The following is a 13,611-nucleotide window of genomic DNA, read 5'->3' as shown; positions in this document are numbered from 1 at the left end:
GTTTTAATTGAAAACAGCTTTGGAAGCAAATGTAGAAGTGTGTGTATATGTGTGAGGGAGTGGGGGGTGGGTTGTTTGGTTGGTTGGTAGATTTTTATCCACTCAGCAGACAAGGTTTCACTGGAAACACTTAACACGCTATTTAATAAATGTTTGATATCGTTCGTCCATCGGCAGACGAGTTTCCACTGAAAAAAGAAGAAGAGTAGAGGATGATGTGGAAATATTGACTTTCAATGGGGGAAAGTGTAGATTCTGTTGTGGAAATGTTTGTTTTAATTCATCTACTCAGAAAAGCGAATCTTACTTGCAAGAAAACAGACACTGTCTTGGAATACGACAACAACAATTCGTCAACACAGCAAGTGCAAAAACAAAATTAAAGCATTTAACAATAGGCGTAAAAGTGGAAACTTTTTTTTTTTCATTTGTCCACTAAGCAAGCAATTTTTCATTCGGGAAAAAAAAATGAAAACTTAAACATAAAAAAAAAAACTTCGGACTCTGTTGCAGCAACATTACTACTATTACTCATCCACCAAGTTGGAAAAAAAAAAAAAAACTTAACTCGTTTGGGCGAAAGAAAAATCGATACGTGGAGTGTCACAGAGATCTGATGGTCGGCTGGTTCCGAGAACAATACTGCCTTTTTCTCCGGAACGGAAGGTGATTTCCCCATAATTGATCCCACAGGAAAGGCAACCGCAGAAAGTCATTCCTCGCCGCTGCAGATTCCCCCGGCCTTCCAGTCGTTACGGACAATTTCAGTTCCGAAGCAATCTGCAATGGCGGACCAAAGGGAGGCTACCATGTCACAGGAGTGACTTCCCTTCTGAATTATTTCCCAGCAACTTTTTCTTCCTTTCTTCCTTTCTTTCTCATTTTCTTGGGCAAATTGTTGTTTTTCCCCAGTGGGGGTCGTAAATCAAATTCTCGTTTTTGTGTTTGATCACAATTCGGAAATTGTTTTTCCTCCGCGATGGCAATATGATGGCGGATGAAGAATAGAGCTCGGGAGATAAGCGATACACCCCGGCACACTGTATATTTCCGAGTCTGTCTTCCGAGGACAGACAAGAAAAGGAAGAGAGAAAGAAAAGAAAAGTAGAGACAAACTCGTCTATCACGTGGCGTTTTGCGTTCTGTCTTGGAATGAGGTCCACTGTCGGAGCTTTGTCTGGAAGCTCTCGGATTATTTCCGAGGAGGAAACCAATGCTCTCAGCCACCATAGCGATTGGCTGGTGTGCCTCTGGTGCCAGTCAGTGATGTCACTGATCATGACGACGGAAAATGTATCGTAATGGGTTTGGAATCTCATGTGTCATCTCTCAGAATGAAGTGTACTAAGTATTGTTGTTTCTTTCTTCTTCTTTTTTTCTATTTTTCTGCTTTTTTTTTCCTCTTTTTTTTCTTTCTTTTTTCTGTTTTTCTTTTGTGTGTGTTCCCAGATCGTCATTTCGGCTCAATACTGAATTTTGAAAGAAAAAAAAACAAAAAAAAACAGAAAAAATGGAAAAAGAAAGAGTGAAGGTAGGGCGGAAGAAGGGGAGTGATGGCCAAGAGGTAACGCGTCCGCCTAGGAAGCGAGAGAATCTGAGCGTACCGGTTCGAATCCCGGCAGAGTCGCCAGTATTTTCTCCCCCGTCCACTAGACCTTGAGTAGTGGTCTGGACGCTAGTCATTCGGATGACACGATAAACCGAGGTCCCGTGTGCAGCATGCACCTAGTGCACGTAAAAGAAACCACGGCAACAAAAGGTTTGTCCCTGGCAAAATTATGTAGAAACATCCACTTCGATAGGAAAACATTAAAAAAAAAAACTACAGGCAGGAAAAAATACACAAAAAAATGAGTGGCGCTCTAAGTGAGGAGAGCAGACCGAATCTTACACGAAGAAATCTGTTGTGACAAAAAGAGTATTAAATTAAAATGAATAAATGGTGGGAGAAAGGAACAAGAAGAACAAATAAAGAAAAACAAAACTGGAGACGATAGACCGAAAACGATTACTATCAGTTGCAAAAAACAGATTCGGCCGAACCCAGAAAGCAAGAGCTTCATCATCAGCATAAATTTGTTCGCTTTGTTTAAATACAAACAAAGAAGAAAAGCGCATATGTGTGCGAGCGCGCGCCACACACACACACACACACACGCTCGCGCGTGCGCGCGTACACGCATACACGCACGCTCGCATATACAAACATACATGCGCGCGCGCGCGTACACACACACACACACGCACACACACACACACACACACACACACAAACAGACACACACACACACACGCACGCACGCACACACACACACACACACACACACACACACACACACGCACACACACACACACACACACACACACACGCATGCACACACACAACACACACACACACACACACACACACACACACACACACAGCAAAGAGACAGGAAGAGGGCCAGACCATTAGCCAGACAACTGGTTTTAATGATGGGTACCAAAAACAAAAAACAAAAAAATGTTAAGTATTGTTAAAGAAATTTCTAGGAAGAATCCTAAAAAAAAAAAACGACAAAAAAAACACTGTTATCAATAATGATTTTAAAAAAAAAATTTAAAAAAGGTTTGAAGATGACAGAGAGAAAGGTACCACAATTCACCTCTGACCTGCCGCCGCACCACACTCACACCCAAACCCCACCCCACCCCACCCCCGCGACCCCCTACCCCCACCCCCACCCCCACCACGACCACCACCACCATTCCCCTACTCCTTTCGCCAATCATTTTCCTCTCTCTCTCTCTCTCCTACTATTCCCCATCCGACGATCCTTGCCAGCAAAGACACATTTCTGTCATTGCAGTCGGCCGCTTCAATTTAAAAGAACTGACAGAAGTAATCAACGGTTTCATCTCTGGAGAAATGACAGTGCATGGAAGGGGGAAGGGGGGGGGGAGGTGTAGGAGAAGGTGGGTTCTGTGTGTGTGTGTGTGTGTGTGTGTGTGTGTGTGTGTGTGTGTGAGGTGGTGAGGGGGCAGGAGGGGCTGTGGGGGGTGGCGGGGGGGTTTGCGGGAGGGGGGGGGGAGGTGTAGGAGAAGGTGGGTTCTGTGTGTGTGTGTGTGTGTGTGTGTGTGTGTGTGTGAGGTGGTGAGGGGGCAGGAGGGGCTGTGGGGGGTGGCGGAGGGGGGGGGGTTGCGGGGGGGGGAGCAGGGAAAGAAATAGAAGATGGATACCAGGGCAGAGGAGAGGGAGGGAGAAAGGGAGGAAAGGTAGTGAGAGACAGAGACAGAGAGAGAGAGTAACAGGGAGAAAGAGAGTAAACTGTGAGAGAAGAAAAAGAGAGGAGAGGAGAGGGAGAAAAGGAGGGAAGGGAGTGAGAGAGAGAGAGAGAGAGAGAGAGTACCAACAGGGCGAAAGAGCAGACTGTGAGAGGAGAACAGGAAAAAGAAAGAGAGGGGAGGGACAGTGAAAGAAAGAGGGAGGGAGGGAGGGATCGAAAAAGAGAGACAGACAGACAGAGGCAAGAGAGAAAGAGACAGACAGACAGACAGACAGAGGCGAGAGAGAAACAGACAGACAGACAGAGGCAAGAGAGAAAGAGACAGACAGACAGAGGCGAGAGAGAAAGAGACAGACAGACAGACAGAGGCGAGAGAGAAAGAGACAGACAGACAGAGGCGAGAGAGAAAGAGACAGACAGAGAGAGACAGATAGAGAGACAGACAGAGGCGAGAGAGAAAAAGACAGACAGACAGACAGAGGCAAGAGAGAAAGAGACAGACAGACAGACAGACAGACAGAGGCGAGAGAGAAACAGACAGACAGAGGCGAGAGAGAAACAGACAGACAGACAGACAGAGGCAAGAGAGAGAGACAGACACAGAGAGAGAGAGAGAGAAAGAGACAGACACAGAGAGAGACAGACAGACAGAGACAAGAGAGACAGACAGACACACACAGAGAGAAACAGACAGACAGACAGACAGAGGCAAGAGAGAGAGACAGACACACAGAGAGAGAAACAGACAGACAGAAGCAAGAGAGACAGACACACAGAGAGAGAAACAGAGAGAGACAGACACACAGAGAGAGAAACAGAGACAGACAGACAGACAGACAGAGAATTACAGAAAGAAAACAGAGGGTGGAAGCGAAAGAGAGGGGTAGAAAAAAAAAAAAAAAGAAAGAAAGATCGGAGCGGGGAGGGTGAGGATGAGAGACGCCAAAAAAAAATAATAATAATAATAACTGGAGAAAAAGTCAGACAAACAGACACACCGACAGACAGACAAACAGACACACAGACAGACAAAAAGAAATGTATAAGAAAAAAAAAATTTGGTGAGGGTGGTCAATCTGAAATACACGATAACCCCCAACACTGTGATCTGCCATTGATTTCTGCAAAGTAAAGCGTGTCAAAGAATGCTTCAAAGCTGAACAAAGGAACAAAGGAATCAGTACGTGTGAAGCGGGTAGAAGGTTGGGGGTTGGGGGGGGGGGGGGAAGGAAGGCGTACGGGGAGTGTACACATAGACACAAAGAAAGAAAGAAAGAAAGAAAGAAAAAAAGAAGGAAACTTGGAAAGATTCAAAAAAAGAATATGTAAACAAAAAATGTATACACAAAGAAAAAAGGAAAAAAATAAGGAAGGAAACGATGATAAATTGAAAGAAAGACAGGCAGAAAGACCAAAAGTACGAGATCAGGGAACTCTGCATACCCGGAGTGTCGAAAAGAATGTTCGGGGAGCAATAAAAAAAAATAAAAAAAGACGACGAAGAAGAAGGAAGACTCTGAATCAATCTAGCACGTAATTTTCTTCCCACACTGTGCCCAGCGGGTCGCTCTCTTGAAGACAGTGCGTGGTGCAAGAGATCTTACACAGTGTGAAAAGGGTATGGCTGACAGCTGTTCGAGACATCTTTGACTGATTTAGGTGTCGTCTTCCACTACTAGCACTGCTGCTGCTGCTACTGCTGCTACTGCTTCTACTTATACAACTACTGCTACTACTACTATTACGTCACCCTCACTCCCACCACTATTACCACTTTGCTATCACCATCACTGTTTCTCCACTACAGTCCACCTTCCACAATACTAAAACTGCTATTGCTTCTTCTTCTGCCGCTACCGCTTCGACAACTACGAATGATATATTGATATTGATACTAATAATGTTTATGTTATAGGTCCTGCTGCTGTGCAGTTGCTACTACTACTACTACTACTACTACTACTACTATTTCTACGACGACTACGACGACGAAGTCTTCAACAATTGCTATGTATGTATGTATGAAGAATAGTCATATGTATGTATGTATGAAGAATAGTCAGTCGTATCCGACTAGGACCATCAGAGCAGCACAGCAGGCAACTGCTGTCCCGAAAATCTGGACTAGAAATTGGTTATAGTGGAGAGTGTCTTGCCCAAGTTACATTGCAACTACAAGCTTGTGTCAGTCTCCAATATAAGCTGAGTGTTGAGCCTAATAACAACAACGACTACTACTGCTACTACTACTACTACTACTACTACTACTACTACTACAACGACTACAACTACGACTACTGCTACTTGTCCACCACTGCTGTCTTCTATGTTTAGTTCATTTCACTGCTTCTATTGCTGCTACTACTGTTACTACTGCCCATACAACTCCTACCACTACTACTATGCTGCTACTTTACCTGCTGTTTCGGCTGCTGCTCTCTAGAATGACAGGAATGACAAAACCCAATTATGGACGGAATTGCTCCATAAAAAGAGAAACCTACCCATTGCTGTAATATCGAAGGGAATGGCTGAAGAAAATTACAATGTACATAGGAAAGTGCGGGAAAGAGACACGGGACTACGCGGGGGGGGGACCAAACTCACAAGAAGCTATTCGACTTGTATCGCTCATAGTGGAAGAACATTGGACTACTAAAGAACGAACATAAAGCCAGCTTCCAATTTTGAAAGATATCGTAAAATATTCGGAGTGTACATGCACTCACATTACTGTAGATAAGATCTTCATAGCAGAGTAACTTGTGAAATTAAAGACACTGAACTAATACTGTTCTGGTACATTGTAACAAAGTTCGTGGGATTGGCAGGTTTGATGATTGCGGGAGATAGGCCAGGACATATTAATGACATACTAAAACTTCCATTCCGCTGTCTCATGGAGCGGATAGAACTTCCTCTTTCGTCATGCATGCTACTTTAAATGGCTGGATGCTTACTTGAACACCTGGGAAAAACCCACACTTGAACACCTGGGGAAAAACCACACTTGAACACCTGGGGAAAAACCACACTTGCCACAGAAAAACCCACCCTTCCACCCACCACACACACACTCGTACACACAGCCAGAAAAGTACTTAATACACACGCGCGCGCACACACACACACACACACACACACACACACACACACACACACACACACACACACACACACACACACACTTAGCCGGACGACGTACTAGAGAGAGAGAGAGAGAGATCCAGGTATCGTTCGTTTATTTGTTTATAATCTGTTCATCTAAGATGATGATATTAGACTGAAAATAAATGATAATTATCATTATTGTTACATTATTGTTATTTGGATTATTATCATTTCTATCATAATGATGATGATTGTTATCATCAATTAGAAATCAACATTTCTGTATATAAGATCCAGGGAGACAACGTGCATAACATATGTAACTAAACTCTTGTCCTTTTCCCATGCTGGCTATAAATGAACTCCGTAACAAAGTGGTTAAGTTCAGCAGACTGCAGTCCGCCACAATATCGACCCCAGGCAACAGAAACCGCTCAGGACAGCAGAGCCACTGTTCTTGAAGCAACGAGTTGATACAGACAAAGGGGTTACGCAAGTTACAGTGCCGATGTCCATGTCATCTGCTGCATCTCTCTTCATTATATCAAATTACAGTACAGAGGAGTTCTTGGCGAGGAGGGGCGGGGGGGGGGAGGTGCGTGGGAGGGGGGGGGGCAGGGGGAAGGGACAGGGGCAGGGGCAGACGCTTAATGTTTACTTACTTGTCTAGACTACACTAGGTGACTAGGATTCCTGAACGGTTTAAAAGGAACTCCAATGCTTCGGTTGCACTTGTGAAACGGATCGTTGCTTCTACTTCTTCTTCTTCTGCTGCTGCTGCTGCTTCTGCTGTTTTTGTGGGCAGTAACTCACATTGACTCGTTTCTACGTGTTTGTGTGTCTTTGTTGTTCTTGTTGTTTTGGCTTTTGTTTTTGGTAAACCATGCAACTTTGAAATTGATCGTGGGATAATTAACGTGTATATTTGATCGTCTGAATGAATATATGTATATGAATGTGTATTGTGTGTGCGTGTGTTTATGTAAGTTTGTGCCTACCTATGTGTGCGTATGTGTTAGGGTAGCTGTTAGATACACATGTATGTTAAAATGTATGTATGCAGTGTGTAAGTGTGTGTGTGTGTGTGTGTGTGTGTGTGTGGTCACATTTTGGTGTGTATATGTAACATTGATGTAATGTTTTATGTTAACAAAAGCGTTTTTGTAAAGCACCTAGAGCAGATTTCTGGATAGTGTGCTATATAAGTATCCGTTATTATCATTATTATTATCATTATTATTATCATTATTATCATTATTATATACAAGAAGGTGACTGAGGCACCAGAAGGTCTGCATGTAATCTTTATGTTTACCTGGAAAACTGGGAAAAATATCTGTTTCCTTTATCTAGATTGCGCTGCGGTGCAGCCCACAGGTCAAATGGAATATGAAAGAAACAAATAGATAAATAAGATAATAAAGATAGTGATGATGATGATGATAGTAATAATAACAATAACAACAACAACAACAACAACAACAACAATAATAATAATAATAATAATAATAACGGACATTCACGTAGCACGTTATCACCGCTCAAAGCGCTTGACACTTTATGCCACCCCCTCTTCCCCCACTCCCCAATACATATCCACCACCAACATCACACACACACACACACACACACACACACACACACACACACACACACACACACACACACACACACACACACACACACACACACACACACACACGTGCCAGAACACACTCGCGCACAGTGCCTCCACAACCCATTAACCCCCACCCCCACCCCCGCAACCCCTCCCTCCCCCCCCACCCCCACCCCCCGCCCACACCTCCCCCTCCCCCCAGGGATTTTTAATTAATAGCCTGCTTACGAAAATGACGGAATACACACTTTGAGGAGGTCAGAGAGGTGGCGAGAGCAGGAGCCAGTTGCATTGCTTGGTTCTAACTTTTTGACAGTTACACGTGACTAAATGCCTACGTTGACAGAACTACGCCATTGGTCAGTTCCATACTACACACAGTTAGTATCGGGTTACAACCATACTAGGCTCTTCCCGTCCGAGCAATGCAACTGACGAGCTTTAAGAAAAGTCCCAACGATGTAACCTCAGTGACACGATCACCACGACAGGAAATTTGGAGAGAAAAAAAAGAACAAAAGTTTCAGTTTCAGTTTCAGTAGCTCAAGGAGGCGTCACTGCGTTCGGACAAATCCATATACGCTACACCACATCTGCCAAGCAGATGCCTGACCAGCAGCGTAACCCAACGCGCTTAGTCAGGCCTTGAGAAAAAAAAAAGGGTGAATAAATAATAGATAAATACATTTTAAAAAAATAACTACTACCATTACTAATAATATGTATATGGCGCAAAAACGTGATGAAGTCAACTATAAGCGTACATAAATAAATAAATAAATAAATAATTATAATATAAAAAAATACTAAAAAAAAGTTTTCTAATCGGAACTGTGAGGACAACTGCTGTCAACATGGGTGAAAACAGTTTGCAAAGGATACAAGGTACGAACTTGATGTTATGGTCATGATGAAAAGAGTGGAATGTGTCATGTCATAACTTATTCAGTTTTACATACGGGGAAATGTGAACAGAGGTGGAAAATAGCGCGCGCATATGCCCACCACACACACACACACACACACACACACACACACACACACACACACTAACACACACACTAACACACAGTTTTATACCTGGAGGGTGGGGGTTTACAAAATGCTTGTTAAATCCTCTGACAAGCGGCCCCTAAAATTTCACAGGTCCACCATTAACCCTTGACTGTCAGTTCAGCCTCTGCATTGAAGAAGACAACACACACACACACACACACACACACACACACACACACACACACACACACGCACGCACGCACGAACGCGCGCACGCACACACACACACAGACACACACACAGACACACACACACACACACACACACACACACACACACACACACACACACACACACACGACAGGGCATGGCTCCAGAGAGCAGGTCTTGAAAGTTTCACCCTGCCACACCCCCTTCACGGCCAAAACACCTCGCTATCCGTCCCCAACCCCACTCCCTACACCCCAATCCCCACCCCATCCCCACCCCCACCCTCACCCCCTAGCCCAATTAGAAACCAGAATTGGTTTAGGGACCATAGCGGGCTCAGTCTTTCTGACATAACAATGTTTAAAATTTACATACCAAATCTCCCTTTAGGAACTTAGCTTTACACACCCTTACCCCCCCTGCATCCGATCAGGAAAACGGCTTTGGCCAGGCCTTGCCTGTCCTAAAGGCCGTGGCGGACCATTGATCGTGAGAAGCTGATGAAATTATCGTCACTGGGCGCTGGACGAGTGATAAACACCAGATTCTTGCTCCAGCACCAAGGCGCTTGGCGCGGGGTGCAAGGAAGGAATTGCTGATCGAATTAGTCCAGTCCGCCTCTCCCCACCCTCGGCCCTTTTTTTTTTTTCCTTTTTTTTTCTTTTTTCTTTTTTTCACTAAACAAAGCTAAGAGGGAGGTGGGGTGGATATGGAGGAGGGATTCGTACGTGTGAAGGTGGAGGCTGGTGGGGTGGGGTGGGGTGGGGTGGGGTGGGAGGGTGTGGTGTAGGGGTGGACAGGGTTGTGGACGGGAAGAGGCAGGGGCGGGGTTACCATCTGCATAATACTGGGGAGTGATTGAGAGAAGGTGGGGGTCTTCTTGTTCTTGGGGTCCTGTTTGAATATGAAATGTTGGGGGAGGATGGGGGGCTGGGGGGGGGGGGGCATGGGGTGTGGCGGGAATGGCATGGGGAGACAAACGAAAAAAGAACCAAAAAAAAGGGGGGGAGGGGGAAGTAGCCCTCCTCCACCTCAACCCCTCCTCTTTCCCACCAGTCTTCCCCACCTCCCGTAGGAAAAGAATATTTCGCACGTTTAAAGGGTTAATCACGATTAGTTAGACGACGCCCGAATGACTGCTCTCAGGGGGGGGGGGGGGGTGGAGGGGCGCAAGCGTCCGCTCGACGTTCCAACTCCAGGGAGCCAGGGAGTGAAAGAGTGGAGGAGAGTGAGCGTGGAAAAGGGAGAGAAGACTGAGTGTGTGGGGGGGGGGGGGGGAGGGGGGGGGGGAGAGGGGGGGAAGGGGAGAAGGGGAGGGGGCTCGCGTGAGGTAATTAACAAAGGACAATTGGTGAATGATCGCTTTAGCCTTTCGCCCTGCCCCCATCTCTCTTAACCCCCCTCAGTTCCTACATCGTCCTCTTCGGCACCACTTCTCCCCCCATACTTCCTCCATCCCCACCCCCCACCCCCCACACCTCCCTCACACACACACACCACACACACACACACACACACACACACACACACACACACACACAACACACACACACACACACACACACACACACACACACACACACACACACACACACACACACACGCTGCCTCTTCGACTGCCAGAATAGGTTTAAATAAAATTTAAAAAAAAGAATGGGCAGCCAAGCCCCAAAGCGAGCCATGAAGCAAACGGACATTTTGCATGGCTCTACCGCTGCAAGAGAGAGAGAGTATCCATCAGGGGAAAACTCTTTGAAAAATGAGAAGGTCGCCCTGACAATTTCAGAACAGTTTTTGTCTCCCTACGGACGACGAGTTTTCGAATTAAGTTCAGATGGCGAAAAGAATTCAGGAAAGGAATGTGGAAACCAAAGCAGATCTAGTGTGTGGGGTTTCATTTCTTGGGAGTTTTGGGAGACACAATGCGATGCCATTGATCGGGTAAGACTTATTGCCCTCGTCCCTCTAAATTTCCCGCCACGCATCCTCCCTACCCCTCCAAACGTCCAACCCCCACCCCCACCCCCCACCCCCCATGCCCCCCACTACCCCCTCTTATTTATTTATTTATTTATTTATTTATTTATTTATTTTGTTCATAATTTATCTGTGGTTGTTTACGGAAGTTGGTTTTCGTTTGTTTTTTGTTTTTTTTAATTATTATTATTTTGATACATTTTCTTCATTCCTTCAACAAAAATGCTGAGTGAATGGCTCAAGAACAGTGGCGAATGTTTTTCTTACTTTCGTTTCTTTTGTTATCGTTACTTGGTCGTATTCTTTTTTCTTTTCTTTTTTTTCTTTTTTTTGTGTGTAATTGTCGTTGTTGTTGTTTTTGTTTTTTGTTTGTTTGTTTTCCCGGTTGCCATATATTTCTAACCATTGTCCTGTTTTGGTTTTGGTGTGGGGTTTTTTGTTTCGTTTTGTTTTTGTTTTTTGTGTGGGTTTTTTTTTTGGTTTTTTTTTCACAGTGCATTTCTTTCTCTTCGGGGGAATAAAGAAAATTTGATATTGCGGACGAATGCATTTACCGCAATTTATACATTCGTTTTGCTTTTGTTCCATGCACGACGAAAGGCCTCGCTGCCGTTTTGAAAGAAGCGAGGCTGTTAGCACTGTTGTGAAATGCTGAACACAATGACGAGGTAATTGATAGCCTTTGTTGCTCTCTCTCTCTCTCTCTCTCTCTCTCTCTCTCTCTCTCTCTCTCTCTCTCTCTCTCGCTCGCTCGCTCGCTCTCTCTCTCTCCCTCTCTGAAATTTGAAATCCATTCACGTAATGTTATGCTTTTGTACTGAGTATTTATTTCCCCTTTTCATGAGGGCAGGATGAAAACATTTGTGCTTATTCCTCTTTTCCCTAATAAAAAAAAAGGTTCGTTCGTTCGTTCGCTCTCTCTCTCTCTCTCTCTCTCTCTCTCTCTCTCTCTCTCTCTCTCTCGTTCTCTCTCTCTCTCTCTAAAATAGTACATAGGAATGTAAAAGTCCAAGGTCCAACTTACGTAGACTTCTGAGAAAGTGTAGGAATTCTTGTGACAAAGTTAACAAGAATACTTTTTGTCAGAAAGGAAAGGAATATAAGCATTTCTTACGAAACAATGAAAGGGCTTCATAACAATGCAATGCTAAAAATGTTGGAAGAATCATCTAAAAACAAACAAACAAATTTTTCTGGCACACTGTCAAAGAAAAATACAGCATCAAGAACAAAATTTCCGTTGATGCGTTGTCTCGCCACTTTAAAGGTATTCTTCAAAAAGAGTCTAGTTACGAAGAAACACTTAGTAATAACATACATTCTGTTGAAACGGGCGCGATTCAACTATTGCCGAGCAATATGAGCATGTTTTGGGTGTAAAATGTTAGGGTAATTACTGACTTCTAACGAGCACAGTGGTTATCATAATCATACACAAATTCATATTTAAACAATTTCAGCAGAAGGAGGGACTTAAAGCTTTAGTTCTTTACAAGGATTTTCTTTTATCTTCCGACCCTCCACCCTTTCCATGTTTCCCCCATTTCTCTCCATCTCTACAACATGCCCGCACGTGTGCATCTGTAGGTAAGTGTTTAACTCTCTCTCTCTCTCTCTCTCTCTCTTTCTCACTCACTCACTCTCTCTGTCTGTCTGCCTGTCTGTTTCTGTCTCTGTCTCTCTCTCTCTCTGCCTTTGATTCTCTCTCTCTCTCTCTCTCTCTCTCTCTCTCTCTCTCTCTCTCTCCTCTCTCACTCACTCTCTCTCTGTCTGTCTGCCTGTCTGTTTCTGTCTCTGTCTCTCTCTCTCTCTCTGCCTTTGATTCTCCTCTCTCTCTCTCTCTCTCTCTCTCTCTCCTCTCTCTCTCTCTCTCTATGTTTGTGTCTCTGTCTCTGTCTCCCTCTCTCTGCCTTTGATCTCTCTCTCTCTCTCTCTCTCTCTCTCTCCCTCTCCACCCCCACCCTCCACCCCACCGCGCCCCCTCTGCGTCGGAGTCAATCACACAATCCATTTCTCTCGCTGTTCTCACTACGCGGCACGTGGGACACGGCAACGATGATGACCAGCCCGGGTGATGGGTCATTCAATCTCCCTCCATATGGCCTGCATGGCGACCCTCGGTCTCTCCGCTGACCGACACCGGCGCGTGCTCACTGACCGTTACAAATCTGACCACACGTCCCGTTCCCCCCCCCCCCCCACCCCCACCCTCCCCCTTCCCTCCCAAGACCCTCAACCCCCCCCAACCCCCCCCCCCCAACCGCCACACACACCCCTCCCGTACCCTTCCCTTGCCACCCATCCGATCGTCTCACTTTCGTCCCGCAAGAGACTCATAAAAAAAAAAAAAAAAAAAAAAAAAAAACACGGCGCTACTCCTGGAGCAAAAACTGGTCCCTCAAGGGAGGTGACTCTGAGACTTTCGAGCTCCTG

This window comes from Babylonia areolata, chromosome 8 (genome assembly GCF_041734735.1).
Source record: "Babylonia areolata isolate BAREFJ2019XMU chromosome 8, ASM4173473v1, whole genome shotgun sequence".
Classification (NCBI taxonomy): Eukaryota; Metazoa; Mollusca; class Gastropoda; order Neogastropoda; family Buccinidae; genus Babylonia; species Babylonia areolata.
The sequence above is the reverse complement of the archived record's forward strand: the minus strand, read 5'-3'. Positions refer to the sequence as shown.